This window comes from Chrysemys picta, chromosome 5 (genome assembly GCF_011386835.1).
Source record: "Chrysemys picta bellii isolate R12L10 chromosome 5, ASM1138683v2, whole genome shotgun sequence".
NCBI lineage: Eukaryota > Metazoa > Chordata > Testudines > Emydidae > Chrysemys > Chrysemys picta.
The window spans coordinates 66,795,348-66,818,666 of record NC_088795.1 but is presented as its reverse complement, the minus strand read 5'-3'; the positions used below and the strand labels follow the sequence as shown (position 1 = coordinate 66,818,666).

The window sequence follows — 23,319 nt, the reverse complement described above, 5'->3', positions numbered from 1 at the left end:
TGGTCAGTTGGGGAAATCAACTACAGCTGAGATCAGTAGGAATCAGATTTAAATCCATCTCCCACAATACAAGGAAATTTGAATAGGGGCTTCATAGTAGAAAAACTGGGAATAGTTAAAAAATTAAAGGCTGATCAATAACTAATGTTAGTTTCCAATGAAAAGATCAGAGGTCAACTGAGGAAATTCTCTTGCATTAAGTGTGGGAGGTATCTTGTGCTTTTTAAAATATATCTATAAGCAAAAGATTTAACTTTTTAGACAAAACTGATGCAGTTAAAACTGTGCTGCTGGCTGACACTGAGAAATGAATAGATGTATGTGATAGAAAATCCTTGTGGAAAACCTGTGTGCAGCCCAAAAAGGAGTCAGATCAGATCAGCAAAATATTAAGAGCTAGATTTTCCCTCCCGACTTTACTCCTGCATAGGGGGATAAGAGGAGTCAGACATATGGATCTCTCAGATCTGTAGTGCAGGGGTTGGAAGCACTGCATGTGTGCCAATTTTTTTCCACTAGCACAGTTGAGTGGGAAGGGAGAAGACAGGAATAGGTGGAGCATCCTCCAAGTGTCCAGTCAGTAGAGCTGAGCCAGCAAAGGGAGAGGTAGTAAAATAAGGCTAATATAGTCCAGCAGCAATTACCTCCTTCACTCCCAGTTCCTTCCTTGGGATACTCCTAGTGGTAGCTGTGTCGGTGGAAGTACCATCAGTGAACAAAATGGACATAAAACCCCCAGAAACATGGAGAACTACAGTGTTAAATAAGCAAAATTTTAGAGCTCATTAGATTATTCATTATGAATAATTGTTGCCCATTTAATCTTTTATTTCTCATTCAAAATCATTCACACACTAATTTAGATTTCTACAAATGTACTGATTTATATGCAAGTATTCACTCACTAGCTTGTATCCACAAAATAATTAGATCTATAGGTTGTTTATGAACTGTTCTCTTCAACCATTCACTGCTTGTTTATCATGGGTGACTGGACACCTTTATGAGATAGGATTGTATATGCTCTCTAGTTGGATACTGAAACTTTTAAAAACTAGTGAGTAATGGTTGAATAAATAGTAGATAAATAGTTAATAACAAATATAATACACGGGCAGTAGGAAAGTTTTAGATGAATAATGAAACTTCTAGGATTCGTGAATATTTTCACAAATGCCCAGTAGATGTCCATATACTCATGAATGACGCATATGTTTAAGCACTGAGGTTGCTGAACTCATGATGATAGTCTTGAAAGACAGTATGGGGAGCACTTGAATTGTTCGGGAGGAGGGGGAGAATCACTACAACTGTGCCACTGAAAAGAAAACAATAGTAATATTTAAATTCAGTATATGTCCCTCAGCTAAAATAATGAGTATTAGAGCCAGTCCAGGTCTCCGTAATGCAAGCCATATTAATGATATAATCATAAATTAATAAGGTATTACTTATTTGATAGAGAGCTACCATTTAATGAAGCAGTTGCTGAAATGGCAAATAGATAAGGAGAACTATTTTCAAGATGTTCAATGGCAAACTGACATAAATGACTAGGAAAAAGTAAGTATTTTGACAATATTTAAAAGGGTAAATAGGATATCCCAGGAAACTATAGGGCAGTTACACTGACCTCAATTCTGGGCGAAAACATGGAAAGGCTTAAAATTATTGCCATTAATTATGCTGACATTTTTTAAACATGGCTTCATAGAAAATAGGTCCTGCCAAACTCAAGTATAGTTTTTTGTTCGTTTTTAATGAGAGAACACCCTTTTCAACCAAACTTAACATTTGACACAATATTCTTAATAGAATTGCTCAGAAAACAATTTCTGTTACGTGGGAAATGCTGACATTTTGAAAATTTTCATTTGACTGGGAACAAAACATAATTTTGTTTTGTTGGAAATTTCAATCTTCAAAAAATATTATTCAGGCAATTGAAATTGTTTCCTTTTGTGGCATTTTAATTTTTTACATTGCATTTTTATTTTATTCTGTATTTCTATATTATAACATATATGATAAAACTTTGAAACAAGAAATCATTTTAAAATCAAAACATTGCATTCCGATAAGGTCAATGTTTCAACCTTATCAAAGCACCTTGGATTTTTTTTCCTGAAACACAATTTTGTTGAAATTGATATTGCTATGGAATGTCTCAGTTAATTGGCGTTTTCCAATGGAAAAACACTTAGTTGCAAATTTTCTGACCAGCTCTAGCACTTAGATTTCTGCAAGGCATTGCACTTAATCCTGCTTGACATTCTAAATTTAAAAGGTCTATAGTGAAAATAAATTGATTTAAAAACTCATTAACAGATCACAAAAAGTAATTGTAAAGTGTGTATTTTTAGTGGGGTCCCACAGAGTTCTTGGTCCAATGCTATTCAATATTTTTGCATGATCCAAAAAAAATTTCTGGTGAAGTTGGCACATGACACCACAATTGGTAAAGTTAGGGCATTGTATCTTAGAAAGCAGAAATTCTAAAAAGAATTAAGAAGATTCATGGTAGAAAATTAATTGAATATGATCTCCCAGTGTGATACAGCAGCTTAGATGGTGCGGTCAATGGCAAAACTCCTACTGAATTTTTAAAAAGTTCATGAAGTGCAATGTGTTCCTAAGAAAATTAGTAGTCTCCACAGCTCCAATATCTCCTAACTGTTCTCAAAGAAGAGACAGAGAAAGTAGAACTTACATAAGTGAAGACCTTACAAATGAACTTTATAACACCTTTAAAAAAATGTAGATCTATAAATGCAAACTCATAAAATCAGTTTTGCATCTGAAGAGGTGAGGTTTTTTACCCATGAAAGCTTATGCCCAAATAAATCTGTTAGTCTTTAAGGTGCCACTGGACTTCTTGCTGTTTTCATAAAATCAGTGTTATCTATACTGCTGGAAAAGAGAAGAAAGTGGGGGAGGGGGGAGAGACTATTGGCAGTGGAAGAAAATATTAACATAAAAAGAAATCACTAACACCAAAATGTTAAAACTAGGTTGTAAATATCTAAGGGTGTTAAGTATTCTTGAACTTGTGTGCAAAAAAAGTATGTCTTTTATTTCAGTGCCCAAATGTCTTTAGGCAACTCAAGGAATCTATGTAACATCTGGAAATTTAGGACTAGCAATCTAGGCAAACACTAACATTTGTAGCTTTCATCAGGAAAGTGAACCAACCCTTTCTTCTCCTCTTGGCAATGATAATCAATTACTTCACCAAAACCCACCCTTCTAAATATTTCTTTGCATGGATTTGCTAAATAAATGGAGATGTAACAATATTTAGGAAATACTCCTCTACCAACATTCACTTGATTCTTATGTTCCACATATCAGATTTAGTAATGGATTCAATGCTACTGATACCCTAGAATTTTAAGAACTACAAAGGAAGAGTGAAGGGAAATGTGTTGTATCTGATATAATGATTTAAGGCAGTATGGATTTAAGGCCAAATCCTGTTAGTTAATTAATGCAAAATTTTAGACTGAAAATAGGGCATTCAAACTGGAAATAAGAAGTATGTTAATTGAGAGTAACATCGAAACAATTTACCAAGGATGTTGTAGATCTCTCTCTGGCAACTTTTAAATCAGGATTGGATATTTTTTCTAAAAGATATGCTCTGGGAATTACTTTGGGGAAGTTATATGGCCTGTGTCATACAGGAGGGCAGACTAGATTATCACAAAGATCCCTTCCGGCCTTGGAGTCTAGGAATCTATGAAAATTCCAGTTGGGAGTTTTTGTGTTAGTAGTTTGAGCAGGATTTGATTCCTAGTGGACTAGGCAGTACAACTAGTAGTGGAGCTGGCTGAAACATATGATTTCTGGTTTGTGAGACATGTTGGCGTTTCAAAATATGGTTCCATTCCAAATTGACTTTGTTCCAATGTTTTCAAAACTTTTCATAAACCAGAAACTCTATGGAAAAAAATAATTTTGGAAACACTGACATTGAATTTCCAAAATGAAATTTGCTCCCTGGGACTGACAGCTGCCGAGTGACATTTTACATTCATGTTACTATTGCAGTGGGGAAGCTGGCAATATCAATTTCACTCTGCAGCTACTGTGGTTGCCAGTGTTTGCAGCTCTGGGGAGAACACTGCCATGAAGCTGCAGACCCTGGGATAAATCTCAGGACTTCGAGGCTCCCCGCTCTGCAGCAGTGAACCTGGAAGCCTTGAGACACCCAGGGATTTCCAGACTCCTTGCTGCTTAGCCAGAAGCTGAGCTTCAGTTAACTGGGTCTCCTAGGGCTTCATGGTTCCACAGGAAGGATTCTGGAAACCCTTGTATGGAGGAGCTGTCCCAGAGCCATGAACCCTAAAACCTGGAGTCCAATCAGCCCACCAGGCCAGCTCTCAGGATTCCATCAAATCCTGTCTGGGCTTCAGTGAAAGTTCACCAAACCTAACTCGTTTTTGTGAGAAATTTCAGGTTAATAGCTGGAAAACTATTTAGGGCTGAATAATGTTCCAACAATCAGTCTTAGTCTAAATGTTTTCTGCAGGCTGACTGAGTGGAGCAGACATGCTTTGAAGAAAAAAATTGTATTCTGGACACCTTCTGCTCTGGTTTTAGTATTGATTAACTGTTAAAATAACAATGAAACAAGGAAGCTGCAACTATTAATTGAACACCAGGATAGGATCATAGAGAAGCAGAGGTGAGTGAACTGACATTGCAGTTCAAACCTATCATTGAGATGCCAGGCTGTGAAATGGTGCCTGATGAGCTGTTGACTGGGTGTAGAAATGAGATCCATGCATCTAAATTACTATAAGCTGTTTTCTTTGCTTTCCTTTTATACAGTAATACAATGTTCTCTTTCATTTAGGGCCTAATTTTGTAACCTTTACTCTCACAAATTGTCCTATTGACTGCAGGTTCATGCCTTTATTTATTTGTTTTAATGTTTGAACAGTAAATGTAGTAAATGAGTTCCATTAATCTCATTTTAAGTCTGATCTTTTCTATGTTGTCTCTGCCTCCACTTGAGTCCTTTTTTTTTAAATTGACTTTGAGTGACTGTTTGTGTTGTGAATAAATTAAATGTACTAGAGTCTGCCCTTAGATATGCTGGTTTAAATCCAGAGCACTTTTATTGACTAGAAAAGTGATTTCTGATTTACACCTGCGAGAGCAGAATCTGGCCTCATGTCACTATAACAGGGTTATCTGTAACATGCACTTTCTTCTAGAAATAATTTTGAAATACAGTTCTAAGGAAAAGTATTGTGTAAAATAAAGTGGAATTCTTATGGTTATTTAGAGTTCAAAATCTTATTAGGTATCTTGTGTGTCAGAAGTTAGGTACAACACTTAAAGTCCATGGGTTCTGTTTCCCAGAACTTGGTTTGTTACCACTGTGGGTTTGTGCTAGATGTGGAGATTACTCTCTTTACTTTTGGTAAAAGATGGATGTGCCACCCCAGGAGTAGCCCTGGAAAGGAATTGTCAGTCATGTTTCCTACCCTGCTGCCCACTTGCTTTAGGGAGAAAGTAATTTTAGTGCAGCCTTGGACAGGGTGAATCTTACTTCCCCTGTGGGGGGGGGGGGAGGGGTTGAGGACAAAGCCAAGTTTAGTTACACCTCCCTCCACTGTCTTCTCTCCATCCACTTGCTCATGGGTGAAGTTAGCCTCTGCATGTAGCTTGCTGTCCCGTACAAACTGAGTAAGCCCTATACAGCCAGGAAGGACATAGGGAGGGACCTTACATGCACTAATTCCTTTGCATGGCCACAGAAGGCTGTATTTCAGTCTAGTCCTAAGGAAATAGCAGATGTTAAATGATGGGTGTAATTTCACTGTTTGTGGTTTATTTAATATAGAACAATTTAAATCCTTTTACTTATGAATTGGTTGTCTTAGATCACAGATTTGATTTGTAACTTTGGTTTTACATATGGGTGCATTTGCATAATTGTTTACACTGTCAAGCAATATCATGGCTGACACCAAAAGAAGCATACCTATGTCTAGCAGAATCTGTGTGCTGGTGCTTAATATTGTAGTGTGATTTTAATCAATGTTGTCTGATATTATCTTCCTTTCTTTTTTGAAGGGATAGCTCAGAACTGAGCAAACCATTCATAATGAATAATTCATTAATCTTGCCAAATTTAGCCAAATTTTCTGTTCAACGGTTCTTAAATTCATTATTCAAATTTACATGTGAATTTCTTCAGTAAATACATATTAAACTGCAGATAATTTACAGTTATTATGAATATTCACAAAATTATTGTTGCTTCTTTTCCTTGATTCGATGACTTATGGAACTAGTAGCATGTGAATTGCAAATTGTTGCTATTGCAATCTAATAGAGCTGGTCAAATAGACCACAGTCTAATAAATAGGCAAATAACCTAACTAGTCTGAAAATGGAGCTTGATATGTTCATATTATATGATGTGGTGCTTGCAATAACACGGGACTGGACTTGATGACCAGAGAGATCACTTCCAGTCCTATGTTCTTATGTAAATACAGAAAACCAAATTTTCAGTTTTGGGATGCAGAGGTAAAGTTGTTTTTTATGCTCTAACTCACGCTTCCGTATCTTAGCATGTTTGGATTTTTTTAGTGTAACCATAACTTAGTCTATTTATTCTTGATTTGGGGATAATTTAAACTTCCCTCTAAATTATTTTATCCAAAACTATTGATATGTTCTGTCAACAACTTCATCTTACATAGTTTTTTTTTTTTTCCCCTCTGAGAAGATAGAAAGTAATAGCCAAAGGCATTAATATAGCATGTTGGACAGGAGATGGATATTGGCAGAGGCACCACAAAGAGGGATCAGAGGATTATAATGGGGGATAAACAGAACAAGCATCAACATTGAATTGTGATGAAGCTTCAGAAATGTCAACTGCTGTATTGGGTGTGTCTTTTAGATATGTCCCATGGGATACTTGGGTTTGGGATATGGGTTTGCTTTCCTCTTTTGAGTATATAGCTTGACTGAAATATTCTTTGGCCAATCTGGAGCTCCTATTTACCCTCTCCCAACAGAAGAACAGGCAATATCCGAAGAAACTGAAAGGCAGCAAGTTGAAAATAATAGAAGAAATATTTTTGCACAATGCATAACTAATGTGGAACTTACTTCCACAAAATATCAAGGTCAAGAGCTGAGTAGGGTTCAAATAGCTACTAGGCACTTAAGTTTATCATAAAATCTCCCAGTTACATTTAATAGAATAAAATATATGAGGGATATATACTCTTATGCTTCAGGAAATGAGTCATCTAGTTGCATGTGGTGAAAAGGCAGCTCGCAATGTGGGCATGGGATTCAATTAAGTTGGAGGAGGAGAAGAAATCTTTCCTATAGGGAGGTTATTCCTTAATTGATTACAGCAGAAGGAGAGGTCCTGCAGCAACATCTGAAACAATTGAGACTTCCCCAAACTCACAGGGAATGGTAAGGCTTAGGGAAGATAGTCATGTGTAAAGACTACTAATTCTTTTAAGATCTATTTTCTCTTAAATGCTTTGGTTCTAAATAAACAATATTTTGCCATAAGACATCTGTGTGGACAGTGGATGCTACCGGTCATAGCTGCTAAGGAGCAGAACTGCAGGTACTAAACCCAAGTCAGGCCTACTGAGGTAATCACAGTTAGCACCAGGTAACTGCAGCCCAAGGCCCTATATGAGAGGGGTCAGAGGTGCAGTTAACCTGATATTTGTGACAGTCTCTCCATGCTTTGCTCTCCTCCTGTCTTAACTCTTTTGCCCTCTGTCCCATCACAAGGTCAGTCCTGCCAACTCAGAGCTTTGGCTCACCCCAACCTCCTTTTCCACTGCTCTTGTTCTCATGCTGCAGAGTCTCTCTGGTGGAAATACTGTGACCAGGCTGATTTCTGCCACTACAAATTTATTCTCTTCTCCTAGGTTTGCCATCTTGGTAGCTAAACACTCCAATTTAATAGAATCCTATGCCTGCAAACCCAAGTGCCTTTGGACTACCTTTGATTCACTCCTTAAAATCTTCCCCTCCATCTGCCTTCACTATTCTCTCCATACAGGATCTCCGATTTCTTACAAGAGAAAATTGACATTGGCTCACCTTCCCTACCCCTTCCTCTCCTACAACTCCTTCCTCCTCCCCGGTCAGTTTCTTGTCCGCTGTCCTCCTCTAACTGCTCCAGTAAGTATAGCTACCATTTTGAAATCTGTATACTGATCTGGAAGGAAGGATTGCCTTGTAGTTAACAGTGGACTAGGAATCAGAAAATCTGGGTTTCTAGCTCCACCTCAGACTTCGTCTGATCTTGCACAAATCACCTAATCTCTGTACTTCAGTTCTCCTTATGAGAAATGGAGATAATACTTCCATATCTCAAAGCTGCTTCAGGGATAAATCCATAAATATTTGAAAAATGCACAGATATATGGTGATGGGAGCCACATAAGTACTATAAATAGATTTGACATTTGTGAATATGAACTACTAATCTAGCATTTCCCTAAAAAAGTGATTAATTTGTTTCCTTGTATTTCTTAACTATTAGTTCCTCTGAAAACCATGATTGTGATTTGATTTTAATCCCATGACAATGGATTTTTTTTCTAAACTTCTTTCCAACAACTTATAAAGAATAAGCAGTAGGAATCCATTCAGCCTGTTTCCTGACTTTCAGACTGAATGGAAGACTATATGAATTTCCCACATGATATTTTGCACAAGATCTTTTAATTGAATACTTGAATGGACTGAAATGTACTTTCCTTGTTGTCTTTTATAGATATTTGAGAAATTTTTAATGAAAATTTAGACTTTCCTAAAAAAACCTCACAATTCTATAAATAATACAGTGCTAATAAAAATAGACTTTAGCACTTGACTAGTATGTCATATTTAATTCAGAGTCCCTAATTTTAAATTAGATGAATTTTGGAACAGCATTAATTAAATCCTGGAACAGATTTGTTATTAAGATGTTCAGGCACTAAAGAAGCTGCATTTTCAGCTCACTAACAAGTACCAAGTACCTTTTCCTTCCCACTTATCTGTGAAATGTCAAAGTGGGCCTTTTAGTACTTCATTTTATAAAACAGATGTCTTTTTTTCAATTAAAATGTTGAACAACATTTGGTTACAATGTAATGTTTATAAAATATTTGTAATGGTGTTTAGTACTCTTCATCCCTTTCTCTCCATTTTCACAATGTATATTAGGATTAGTTAACTCAAAATCAGTTTCTAGCCTTGTATTATGTTAGCATGTTAATTATCAATTGCCCTACAATGTAGAGTCCTATACAGCTCAAGGTATCATGGCACTGTTATTTGTTAAGAAGGTATGTGGTCACTGACTCCATTGCTGGCTGCTGTAATCAGAAAAAGGGTTGATTTGCAGATGGCAAAAAGTGAGGGGTGGAGGTGGAGGGGCAGAAATCCTGTGCATCCTGGATTTGTTGACTGGGCTGAGAAGAGGGGAAGGAAGAGAAAATCATGCACATTAGAAACCTGGAGCCCTATTTTCTCCCCTCCACCTCAGGATACTGGAAGTTCCTTGTATCCTGCAAGGGAGGGGAAGGGTAGGATCAAGGTCTCACCTTTTGTTACACAGCCCTGTACCATTTTGTGCACTGTCATTTTATCCAACACTGAAACTAAGGCATGCTAACTCCTCTATAGTCCCAAAAGGGGGAGAGGGACAAAGCAAGAAGTCATTTAAAAAAATTACCTGCAAAAGAGGTAAGGGAGTTTCACCTAAAAAATTCTCCTCATTACCACATGAGGCAGTAACACTAGCACTTGCCGTGGAAATAGGTGATTGTAAAGCGTTCCAGGACCTTTTGTCCCAAAATGCAGAGACCCTGGACATTGCAACTAGAAAAGATTCACAAGCTCTTTGATGGTCTGTGTGTAATGACACTAGCCAGAATTGGCATCCCTATTAATGAAGGGTTCCTGGAATCCGCTAAAGGGCTGTGGCAGACTCCACACACACTTCACTCTCCATGCCCTTCTCACCCCCATCTCCAAGTACATAGAGAAAAGTTGCAGGTGCCCAAGAAACTTTTGAACAGGTTTTTTTTTTTATGCCTGCCCACACTCATGGTCTTTGGTCATCTTAGTTCAAGAAAAATTAAAGTCCACTAAAGGCATTTCTCAGGAGAAAGTTTCCAAGAAGCTAGACATGTCTGGGTAAAAGGCTTATTCATCAGCTTTTGGTGGCAAGCTACCAGGCATTGTTTGCTAAATAGAAATACCTTGTATGGGAAATAAGTATCACTCTTCCTTTGAAAAATCCTGCAGGATGGGAGAGATTAAATGAAAGACCAAGTAGAGGCAGTTATTAGCTAGGTGTCCATGAATACCTCTGGTACAGCTGTAAGGTCCATGTCTTATAGTGATGTCCGTGGCCAGGTTTCCTGGCTCCAGTTATTTGGCATACCACTTGTAATACAGACCACAGTCCTTACAAGGAAATTGTTTCTTCAACCAAAGGACAGAGAGAGAACTCCATTTCCTGGATCACTCTGTGATACCTGAGAATGTTCACTCTGGCTCCCTACAGAAAGTCCTACAAGTATCAACCTTAACAAAGAGGACACCTTCCTACTTCCTCAATATAGTCTTCCTGAGATTGATGGAGAATCCATTTGAACCTCTCTCAGAATGTTCTGCACTCTGAAGACTTTCTTCTTGGTATCACTGTGGCCAGGAGAGTACGTGAGCTTCAGGTGCTTATGGACCAACTCCTCTATATGATATTCTTTAGGCATAAGGTGAAGCTACAGCCTCACCTAAAGTTTATTTCTAAGGTGGCCTCAGAATTTCCTCTAAATAGTTAAGTCAACTTGCCTGTCTTCTTCCTGAAGCAACACTCTGCACTGGGAGAAAAGAAATTGCATATGTTAGATTAACAGGATCAGACCTTTCAGACTGTTGCCCCATCAATTTATAGCCATAGCTAGGTGTGCTAAATTTATCTCCTTAGAGGATATTAAAATGAATTGAGAACATGACCTATGAAGGAAGGCTGAAAGAATTGAGTTTGTTTAGTTTGGAAAAGAGAAGACTGAGAGGGGACATGATAGCAGTTTTCAGGTATTTAAAAGGGTGTCATAAGGAGGAGGGAGAAAACTTGTTCACCTTAGCCTCTAAGGATAGAACCAGAAGCAATGGGTTTAAACTGCAGCAAGGGAGGTCTAGGTTGGACATTAGGAAAAAGTTCCTAACTGTCAGGGTGGTTAAACACTGGAATAAATTGCCTAGGGAGGTTGTGGAATCTCCATCTCTTGAGATATTTAAGAGTAGGTTAGATAAATGTCTATCAGGGATGGTCTAGATGGTATTTGGTCCTGCCATGCGGGCAGGGGATTGGACTCGATGACCTCTCGAGGTCCCTTCCAGTCCTAGAATCTATGAATATATCTCATGAAGTTACCACTTAACATAGGGGGAGGGATAGCTCAGTGGTTTGAGCATTGGCCTGCTAAACCCAGGATTGTTAGTTCAATCATTGAGGGGGCCACTTAAGGATCTGGGGAAAAATCAGTACTTGGTCCTGCTAGTGAAGGCAGGGGGCTGGACTCAATGACCTTTCAAGGTCCCTTCCAGTTCTAGGAGATAGGATATCTCCTTTAATTTATTTTTAAATTATTTTATTTTACAGACTCACTCCTAAAGAAACATCCTCCACCTTTTTCAGGAATGTGACAATATCAGAAATCTTTAAGGTAGCAATGTGGCACTGAAATTTTAGACTTAATTGTTGAGTAATATATCAATTTCAGGCAGTACTACAATCATTGTTTGACTGATACAGCTGAAAATCTTCATTCACACCATCCTGAGAGGATACTGCTTCCCAATCACCTATTGTGGATCCACACTGACCCATATTTGAAGAATGAATGGTTACTTACCTGATGATAGCTGTGGTTTTTTAAGATCTTGTAATCAGTGTATATTCCCTGATCTGCTCAGTTGCTATCGGCTTTGAATTGTGAGGGAACTGAGGGAGGGTCATGACCACCCCACCTCTTATGTCCTCTGAAGGGAACACAGGCAGACACAGGTTCCATGTGTGGTCCTGACAGGCACTGGGTTTTTTTTTTAACAGCAATCTTACCTGCACTGACAAAATCTTGAAGAATCATTTCTCTGTTTTACCCTCTGAGACTCTTTAGGTCTTCAAAGCAATTCTTCAGCCATATGATATCTCAGGAAGGGACTATCCTCTGTTGGGAATGACAGAAATAAAGTCTAGCATTAGGAGACCAAGCCTACTGAGCCTGTTATGGTTTTGAGTCTCAAGAATAAAGAGTTCGGTATTACTGGACTGGAGCAATGTGGAAAGAATATTAAGATAAAAATTAAAATTTAAACCTAAAATTATGGAAATCCCAGTTAATGAATGCACAAGAATAATCCTAAACTGTTTTTAGTGAAACTTTATTTAGGTATCAAAAGTTTAGTTCTTACCTCTGAATTTCATCTTTTTATGTGATTATTGGTGTTTTTCATGTAAAACAAATATTATTTCAGTTTAGCTAAACATGAACAGCACACTATGTAAAAATCAGTTACAGTGGATTGCTCTGAACATATTTAAGTGCTCAATATTAGGTTATCTTGTAAACTATAAAATGGAAAATATTCACTTTTATTACCATCACTTTGCATATAGTAACAGAATTGCAAGATCAGCACTAATACACTGTTTGCTTTTCATTTATTTGCTTGCCTTTCTTAAATCCCACATTCACCCTGATCAATTTTATTCACATAGTCCTCATTAAAATGTACATTTATTATTAGTTTGTGGAAAATATAGAATAAGAATTAATTGTTAGGTCTTGACTAATTCCACAGACCCTTTTCTTTCACATGCAGTACTAAGGTTGTCCAACAGATGCCCTAAGAGATCGCTTGTAAACATGACCACTTACTACGGAGTATCATCAGCATTGTGTTTATATACCTATAAAATTTGATTCTCTCTACATATTGAGTGCTTTCATATTTCAAAGATATGTTGAATAATTAAACTAGTACTATATCTTCAAGCTAAGTCCAAAAAGACTGGATGTTAAAAAATTAAATATTTACCACAGTTTTTTAGGATTAGCTTTACATAGTCATTTTAAATGTCATATGGATTTTAAGTGTTTTTGTTCTATTTGTAGAAATAGTGGATAGATGTAGTGTTACCTCATCGTGCATTATTACCATTGCAAAGTTGTTACAAACATCATGAAAAGAATAACATTTATTTTATTAGAAATAATGGGGAAAGCTACAAGTCTAACATCACTTCAAGTTCTCCTTAATGCTTTTACTTTGGTTATTTTGTTTTATGCATTGGCATTATTCTTTATTATCACAAACTTCTTATTGTGGATGTGCTCTCTATCCTAAATGCATCTTTTAAGCATATTTCCACCTTGCTTTTTTTAGGATTTGAGTCCCGTGTTGGGAAGTTGTCTTGATGAAGTATGGTATCCCAATGTCTTACATTGCTATCATTCTTTGGTCAGTAGGGAATTCTCTGATTCCAGATGGTTGGTACATCCTCTCTCCAGGCTCCCATCTGAATAATTATCTTCTATACCATTGTCAGTGTCTACCATCCTGGTGCTCAGGATGTCCTGCTGTTAAGCCAGATCATGGCAAATATAAAGTCTCATTGCATTGTGCTTACTTTGTAAATATCCCCACAGTCTATAATTTTATGCAACAACATTTTACAGATTCAAATTCATTAAAAAAGACAGCAAGTGAATGTGTCCACTAGATGATGTGGGGAAGAATGTCAGGCTTCCAAGCTTCATTTTGTGAGAGATTAGTTATATTTGGAACACAATTCATTCTGTCTCATGTTGGATACAGAGGAAGCTAGCTAACCTCTTTTGCAGCTATTTACTTCTAGCTAATCAATGTGCTCTACTAGCATCAGCTGCATTAGAGAGGCCACTACCCTCTAATCAGTTTTTCCTTCCTTCATTGGAATGAAAGTAATGATATGGAGGGAAAGGGAAAATAAACCTTAGAGGAAGGAGATCAACCATGTATTCTACAAGAACATTTGTTTAGGGCCAAAATCTATCTAGTAGAAACCTTACTATGGCAAGCATTCTCATTGATTTCAATAGTAATCTTCATGGCATCCTATATTACTCAATGGGCCAGTTTCTCATCTGTATCAGCTCTACTCAGATACAGAGATAGGAGGGAGAGGAGCCATCCAGATATTTAGGAGCCAGCTATGGCTCTGATCTGGCACCACTTGGCCTAGGTGCAAGAGCAGCTCTTGGCCCTGGCTTTTATATGCAGAAACACAGTTGTTGTGGCACAGGTGGGTTGTGGAGTTTTTATAGCACATTGGGTAAGGGAGGAGGGGTTCAGAAAGAAAAAGGTTGAGAACCCTTGCTCTAAATTATACCATTAGTGTAAAGCTTCTACCAGTGAAGAATTGGGTGTAGCAGAACTTGGCTCCACCATGCCCTTGTATATGCTATCTGCCTCCCCTACACCAGAGGAGAGGTAAGGTAGTCTGGCCACATCCAGCAGCTTTATACCAGCAAAATTCCCCTGTGCAGGCCATTTAAGTCTGGTTCCCATTACTTTGTGCCACTTCAGCAGCACAGGGTGGATATAGCAGAAAGGAGGGGGAAGATGATATCATTTGGCCCTGAAAGATATCTCCTTAACATTAGTTCCTGAGAAAATACTTAATAAGAGAAATCAATGTGTAAAACTGATCAGAAATTAAGGTATAATAAATAGTGAGTGTTTAAATCATTGTACTGGTTTGATTTAAAGAATGTTTGTATTGTAAGTATAATTCAATTCAGGTTTGTTCAGACTTGTTTGTTACAAACTAGCAAATAACAGGGATTAAACTTTATTGATACTGGGAAATATTCAGATTTAAAATTCTCTAATTCTAAGGTGACTATATATTTAATAGAATTATCAAATGGTATACTGTAGATTAAAATTTTTGTTTCAGTGGAAGATCTTTCTTTATTAGACCATAAAAGAAGTAAAGATAAAACATTGGCAATATTAAACATTTTAGTTCATTCAGGGCTTGAACCAAACACAGAAGTTACTGGAAGTCTTTCCATTGACTTCTATGAGCTTTGGATAAGACCCTCAGTTCTGCCCAAGAAACATGAAGTGACCATTCAGCACCATATTATGTTACCCTTACTCCTGTTGTTGTAGTACTTTGCCCCATTGAAGTCATTAGGATGACTTGTGGAGTAAAGTACAACTCCACATGAGCAAGGGTGGCAAAACCTGTCCCTCTGAAACTTTTTTGTGGCAGCATGCTGATATACTGTAGCAATGTGGATGCAAAATACAAGCCCAAGTATAGAAAACTGACTAAAGAGGACATGAAGTACTAAAAATGGAAAAGATAACAGCAAAAGGGGGGAAAAAACTACCTACAAAGTGTTCTTGCATTTTCATGTCCTAATTCTGCATTCCTTTTGCATCGAAAACTTCAAATGCGAAGAATTTAGGAGAGGGCCCTTATACATTTGTCGAAGAAAAGACCCAAATCTGTCAGACTAAAAGTGGACCAGTTGTTCAACATACTGTAGGTGTGCCATAGATTGGTACATAATAAATGAAAGAGAGAGAGAGAGATGTTGGACAAATAGTCTCTGGTGTTTGAACAACTTTCATCAAGAGTTATCTTGTATTTTCCTCTTATGTACTGAATTTTTGTTCTGTTGTCCATCTGACATGTGGTATACTGCTGCACTGAAGCCTGTTTTTTATTATTTTTTAAATCCTAAAATCTTAAAACAAAGAGCAATACTGCCTTTCAAGTAGACTTAAATTAGTAAGGCAACATTGAAATTCACTGCAATTTATCACAATCTTCCAAGAAAGTCAGCAGGTATCCAGCTATTGTACAGCAGAAATAGAAATTGTAAATGCGTTGACTAGAACAGTTAATGTTACCAAATGGAAGCAAAACAAACATTAACAGGTAAAAATCATTCATTTGGGACTGTGAACTATAACCAATTATAAAGAATATTGTAGTGTGTGACATATTACACTGCATCTGGCAAGATAATGTCAAATACCATCCAAATTAAACAGCCCTGGAAAGCAGAAACTTGAAACTAAGCACCGGCAATTCCTCTTACTTAACAAATAATTGCTAAATACAGACCACGTTCTCCATAGTGTGTGTGTGTGTGTGTGTGTGTGTGTGTGAGAGAGAGAGAGAGACGGGCAGGCGCGCGCGGGGAAGAAGGTTCAAGTGAATGTTTATAGGGTAATACAACTAAGACTCAGTGGACTTAAGCTTTCCAGTAGTGATGGTGTGATCTTTTACTTTCTTAGAATAATTAAGAAGTGTGGGTTAATTTACCCACAAAACATTTTGCTTTATGGCCTAAATAAGTGTGTTTAATTAGCAACAAATATTGCCATGATAACTGATGCAAGAAGGGGAAAAATAACATAGTATATGTACTACAAATACAAAAAAAGAATTCTAATTAAATGGAAGTTTGCAAAATTGATGTCACAGCAGGTGTCCAAAAAAGAGAAGACAACAGGAACATGATTAGAGAAATATAATTCATTATACAGTAGCAATGCTGGATGATCTTTCTAATTTGTGTCTCTCATTCTCTTGTGTACACATTTAGTATCCAAATTAAAAAGCTTAAGTGGACATGAGATTTACAGATTAGAAGATTTTTCTACTGCCTTCAGTTGCTACTTTTGGTGGTCTTTTAAATCCGATGCCCTACTAACTCAAATAGTATAAATAAGGAATATTGTATTTTTTTTCAGAACTTACATGATCTAGTAGACTTTGGTTTGGGTTTATTTTTTTTCATATTATACATGCTAGTGTTGGTTTATTCCTAACTATCTATATCGTCTCCATATGTGCTATGTGGGGCCCTGACTTTGCTGTCATGTACATAAATTCAACTTTTCCTGATTTTTAGAGCAGAAGTTGTTTGGGTTAGATCTTCACCTGTGCCAGAGCAGCCCTGGGGTAGCTGAGTGGCTAGGAGTCAAAGCTGCCTGGACATTTCAAAGTTGCTCTACATTGTGCTCCAGAAAGAGGAGATTCAACAATACAATAGTGCTCAACAATCTCTCCTATTCTGTAAGTCACAAGAGGGCTGGAGTAGAGCCAGCTTTGCTGGCCCTCTGGGGATGATCCAGAATCCTCTGGAAGTCAGTTAAGCTTGCTTTCATGACCCCATTGCACAATCAGAACACATCAAGGGGAATATATCAAGCCTGAGGATATGGCCCTTTGCATGTACTACATGTATAGCTAATGGGACTAGTCTCATGAGTAAAGATGCATCTTTACAGTATTATGCCTAACTGTGTGTAGGTAAACAGCCTTACCACTTCCCCAATAACAAACACAATCATACTGTAACATTACATTTTTCTATTTAAAATAGTTGATTTCTTAAAGCTAAATTTTGTTTACCTCGTTCCATGCCGTATCAGAATGTACTGAAAAATGAATAATTTAGAATGATCAAATATTTGTGGTTAATGTGTACTGTTATGTGTTGATTCTACATATAGCAACAAGGATAATTCACTAATTTGGCATGCTACCATAGATCACTGCAGCTGACCTGAGTCTGTCTCACCCTAGTCATGGATGATGTAAAGATAGTTTAATACTTTAATCTGGAACATGTATTAACCATAAAGGCCAGAACTATGTAACCTGTAATTTCAACATCAGTAACCCTTTCAAGAGAAGAGGTTCATGTTTTATTAATTTTCTACCATAAATTTAAAAAGTAATACATCAGATTGTTCTAGGGGGGAGAGAAGAAATTAAACATATTTCAGCGAATCTCTCGATTGGATATATTTATCTTTGCATAAGTCCCCTATCTCTATGAAATTATTGCTAATGTTTTAGGTATTCTATTGCTGTCAATTTCTTTTTCTGCCCTGTTCAAAGGGACTACCTTTCTTTTACAAGAGCTGAGTATCATAAGTGCGCCGGTCCTGCTCTTAAAAAAAAAAATACCCCATCTGTGAATGCTGCCTGAGCGACCAGTATCCTGATTTTAGTGAAAAGCTTCACCTCAGAACTGGGCCCCTAAAATATGATAGAGTAGGGATTACTGCTACAGGCTGTGCAATGCTTCTAGCATACTTGATCGTTCAGTTAACCAATTGACCTATGCGATCTAATAAAAATTGCATAACCTCCATTCCGCCTTTAGACTGGAAGCAGGCTCTGAGTTCAAGATAGGAACTATTTGATATTTTGGGGGTGATTGCACTCTTCTCCCAAACAGACAGTGGAAACTCCCCCCCCCCCCCCCCCCCCAAAAAAAAATCAGTGCAGACGATCCGGGCCGGGGTTGGCTGTCTTTAAATCCCAATGGTGGGGCGGGGTGTCAAACTGCATCAGTGCAGTTAGAGGTGCTAGTTCGTTACTAGGGGTCCAAAATAAGGGAATGGGGCTTAAATTCCTGTTTCTCATCCCCTTCAGGAAACCCAAGAAGTTCTCAGCACTTGCACACGCCGGAGGCAATGAGACGTGCTTAGGAAACCAGGCTCCTGCAGCTCTGTGCGGCGGCTGATCCCTGGGTCCTGGGCGTACTAAGACGACCATCCGACTGTGAACAGAAGGAGCAGCCTGCCCAGCGGCGGCAGCTCGTGGGCTGGGAGCTCTGTAGCGGGAGAGCTGTGGCTGGGCGGTTATCCCCTGGCAGTCCCCGCTACGGCCGGCTGCTCCTGCTGAGCTGCCCGCGGCTGCCCCCTCCTCGGCTTCCATGCAAATGAGGGAAGAGCCGGGGCTGACGTGCGGGCTGGGGAGGGGGAGGCGGGACGCGCCGGGGCTGAGTGGCAGCGCCGAGGAGAGAGGAGGCGGGGGAGCCAGGCGGGTTCAGTGACTGAGACAAACTGGAATCTAGAGGAGCTGGTGCTGTCCACGGCGCTGCTGGTGCTGAACCCGGGATCCCGCGCCAGCTCCACTCCTCGCCCGCCCCAAAGGCCATACCGCCCCCACCCCTTTCACTTCATCCCCCACCCACCTAGGAGCAACTTGGCAAAGGAGCTGATCGCCCCTGGAAGAGATTCCCCCGGCTCTGCTGCTCCTGGGCGCCCTGCTAGACCAGTTCCTGGGGATTGCTTCCGAGTTTTACCCGAACTGTTGGCTCTCATTCTCTCCATTGCGTGATCCCAATTTGGGCTTGTGGTGAAAAGAAATATTTCTGTATGCACCATTCTTGCAAAAGGGCACAACGTTTTCTCCTGGGGGACTTTTGTGACTGTTAGACCAGGTAAGGAGGAAGCTCTGTTTGAATGGAAATGCATGTCTAATTGTTGGAGAGGGGGACTGGCCAAAAGAAGAAAAAAAAGTGCAAAGTTGTGAGCTTGTTAGCTCCTGAGGTCAGTGCAAAGGAAACACTTGGGAAAGATTTCAGCGGCTTTCAGCATCAAAATGGGCTCTGCAAACAAGAGAGGAATGCAGAATGGGAAGTTGGGGATTATTTTTGTTGAGAAGTTTCTATAGCCCTGGTGGTTGGGTTTATCATAAGCAAATAATTCCCAGTTTTTAAAGGGGGGAGGGTATTATATTTTTGATGGATTTTAATTAACCTGCATTGAAGAAGATACTCCACATAACTTTCGGGTTTGGGGGCGAGTAAATCTCTAATCCATTTCGCCTGGGGACGAGTGGTATGTAAGGTCAGGCTGAGAACTAGTGAGCAAAGTAGGAATTAGAGAGGATTTGCAAAAGAAATGCCTGATGTTTGCCCTGGCGTCTGTATGTGTGGCTGAGAAGAGGAGTGATGCCTTAGGGTAGTTGATAAAAATAACAACGAACTTGTGAAATTGAAATCTTTCTGAGGGTCCTCGCCTCTTCCCCAAGGTGGATAGGGATGCTTGTTTGAAAGTTGTGGGTTGGTTGTTCCGGTATTGACTGGTGAATATCAGGCCTTCCTCTGGGCTAGAAGTAGATGTAAATGTGGAGCTCTGATTTAATAGTACAGTATTAGATTGTATTATAGGGCTGCTGCTGTTTGGTAATTGAATGGAACTGGGAAGCGTGGGCAGATGAAATGTCGTTGTTTCAGCAGCGTTTAACCTTTGGCGTGCTTAGCAGAGTGCTCTGCTCCATTTAAGGGTTTGCTATTGAAGATGCGTTGCTTGGTTCTGTAAATTCTCAGCGTCCTGGGTATGCAACGAGAGGAGCAGGGATTTGTGTGTGTTGAGAGCTAAATGCTGATTCCAAAATGAATGGACTGGTTTGTAGCCAGTGAGGTGACTGAGCGGAATAGGGAGACAAATTAAATCTCCATCCTGCATTTTGTGACGTTATTTATTACTTTGGCCAACGCAATGAATTGTCCTTAGACTCAAAATCTAAAACTCTTGTGCTGCATCCCGTATTTGTAATGTACAAGTAGCCTTAATAGGTATAAGAATTAGATAACTTTTCTGCTTCTAGAATGAAGCCGATAAATGGAGATTATGTGCCACGTTATTACAGCAACATTTTTTCTTTACAATTTATTTAAAGTTGAAGTGTGATTTTAGTGAATATTTATCAGCTACAATATAAGTTAGGCTACTTGGCAGCACTGCAGGCATGGTGAAATGTAAAGTTAAAAGCTGATAAATTCATGCAAAAGTAAATGTTCTAATTACATTTAAGTAGTATTGAACCCTAGTTATTGAGATGCAAGAAATGCCCTTTTCCCCTCACTACTTATAAAGCAGCTCTCCTTTCTTCCTACCTCCAAAGAAAAGGGGCTGGGAGTTTATATACAGCATTCAAATAAACTGTTAACCTTCATGAGCCTACAGTTAGAAAAGGTCTGTATCTCCTTTAACATATGTGAATATTTGTTTATAAATATATTCAGGTTTTTTATAAACTAAAACATGTTAATCCTTGATTTTTGTCCCTGCCTCCTTTTTAGTGTGCAATTTCAGGAAGTTTGCTTTCAAAGACTGATTACATTATTGTTTTGAAAACTATATTTTGAAACATGTTACATGAACAATTCAGTGAAAATTTAAAAAAAAAGTACACAACCACATTTTGTAATGTTGATATATACATATAAAGGGCCTGAGCCTTGTTCACTTGAGTAGTCCCTACTCACACATAGGTAGTCATGTTAACATTAGTGTTACTGCTTGCAAGGTTAAGGACTCCTCACATGAGAGAGAGTGTGCAGAATTGAACTCTGACATCAATCTTGTTACTAGGGTTAATTATATGATAAATGATGTACTTAGAATTTACAACATGTAAATTCTTTTTGTACCTCTTGTAAACCTTTATATGTGCCTGTGTGGTTTACACTATGCTGCTTTCTTTTAGAGCTATGAATCACAGGTTTAAAAATAACAGAGATTTTACCTATTGGGCAGAGACTTTCCAAGTAGTAAAATGGTATTGCTATCTTCAAACAGACATTTTAAACATATAATCTAAGAGTAATTCAGACACTGTGGCCCATTAATATTTCTTTTGTTCAGTTTGTGTGATTAGGAAACAGTCATTTTTCATCCTTGCGCGCGCGCTCTCTCTCTATACACACACACACACACACACACACACACACACACACACACACACACACATATAACACACTGATAACAATGGGATTTGTTAGCGCAAAGTTCCAAAAACTCTAAATTACAAAATTATTTCTTGATAGCCCATGAAAACTATACTTACACAGTCAAATCACTGGTATATTGAATTTTCAAACTAACACAGCTTCACACAACATTGTTGCATATTTTAGGTCCTTACCAAAAATCATTATTCAGTCAAACCCTCCCATTTACTAAGGGCCGCAGTGTGAGCCTTGCCAACAGTGACCAAGTACGTGAATGTATTTGCAAATGCATGTACAAGGATTATATCAATTTAAATAAAAAGCCTTCCAGTAGTTCTTAGCATACCTTTGTTTGTGGGCCATGCAGTTATTTTGCTGAGTTAAACAATGGCAACAAAAAGTTATTGTTCAGGTTTCAAGTGAATGTTGTCTGTGTTACTCTGTTTGAAAGAGTTTCTCAGTTGTGATCTAATTATATTGAACTGTCATTCTGCACTTTTCTTTGTGCTTGTCTAGCCTTTAATATTTCTTTAAAAGATAGATATTTCACCCATCTAGGTTAAGACCCATTAACAAATACAAAAAATCATAAACTTCCATCTGCAATAACCAGTATTCTAAATTTCTATACAAAGTAAAAGATGTACATTTTCCATTAATTTCCCTAGCTTCTACTGACAGCAATGCTACACTTCAAGTCCTGTCATTGTTTCCATGATAACACCCATCCTTACAAAAAAATCAAATTCATACCTGAAACACAGGGGGACAACTCCATTATGTTCAGTTGCACCCAGTTGCAGCAATTCTGAGTTTAGCCTAAAGGGCTTAAATTAAAGGGTTCACAGCCTAGATGTAAAAATTGGCTTTGAGCAAAAAAATTCAATTTTCAGTTCACAATATTACACCATTATTGCCAGATGTTGCAGTGATCTCAGAACAGAACATGATGTAGCTCTCAAAGGGTAACTTATGGGTCATGTCTTAACTTTGATATTTTTATTTTTTTAGATTAAACTAGGCAACCTTTTTTATTTACTATAACTTGTTCCATTATATTATGTAATGCTAAAGCAAAATGGATGGCTTAGTGAATTCATTTGCTCTTCTAATTTGCAGCCATTTCAAAGTGGGGAATTGTCATGATATTATAGTTTGATGCAATAGGGTTGTTGTTTTTCTTCCTGACAGGCAGAAAAGACAATCCGCTCTCTTGTGTATTTCGCTAAAAGGGCCATAAGTTGCAGCTTTCATTAAACACATTATACTGGGTAATAAAGACCAGGTTTCAGAGGTGCAGGGCATCCAGAGCACCCTTTGATTTCAGTGATTGTTGTGGGTGTCCAACAACTCTGAACATTATGCTGAGCAAAGATCTAACTCTGTTGGTAATATCGAACAACTATTAAGGCCAAAGTTACTATCATTGCCCAATCTTCAGGGAAAACAGCCCTTCCCACCACTCCCTGATTTCGCTCTCTGTCCACAGGAAGAATTAGCCCACTCACAATGGTTTTTCATATCTCATCATAATCTAGGGTGACCATATTTCCCAAAGGGAAAATGGGACACTGTCTGGGGCTAGCCTGAACCACCCCAGCCACTTGCCCGCACCCCCCCCCCAACCCACCACATGGACCTGGAATTGCTGCTCGCCCAAACTCTGCCTGCCTCCTACGCTAGGCTGGGGCTGGCATCGCTGCTCACC

At 38.5% G+C, this 23,319-nt stretch overlaps 1 protein-coding gene across 6 annotated transcripts in view; it reads left to right on the top strand.

Annotated features, from left to right (window-relative positions):
- FSTL5 (follistatin like 5) overlaps positions 1-23,319 on the top strand; it is a 639,703-nt gene that overhangs the window by 41,471 nt on the left and 574,913 nt on the right. For 4 of the 6 annotated variants that reach the window (XM_005299299.5, XM_005299296.5, XM_065596499.1 and 1 more), the window contains exon 2: positions 18,521-19,313. The exons of the other annotated variants lie outside the window; for them this stretch is intronic. The gene's annotated coding sequence lies outside the window, so the exon portion shown is untranslated. The remainder of the gene's footprint in view (positions 1-18,520; positions 19,314-23,319) is intronic. 6 annotated transcript variants of the gene reach the window in all.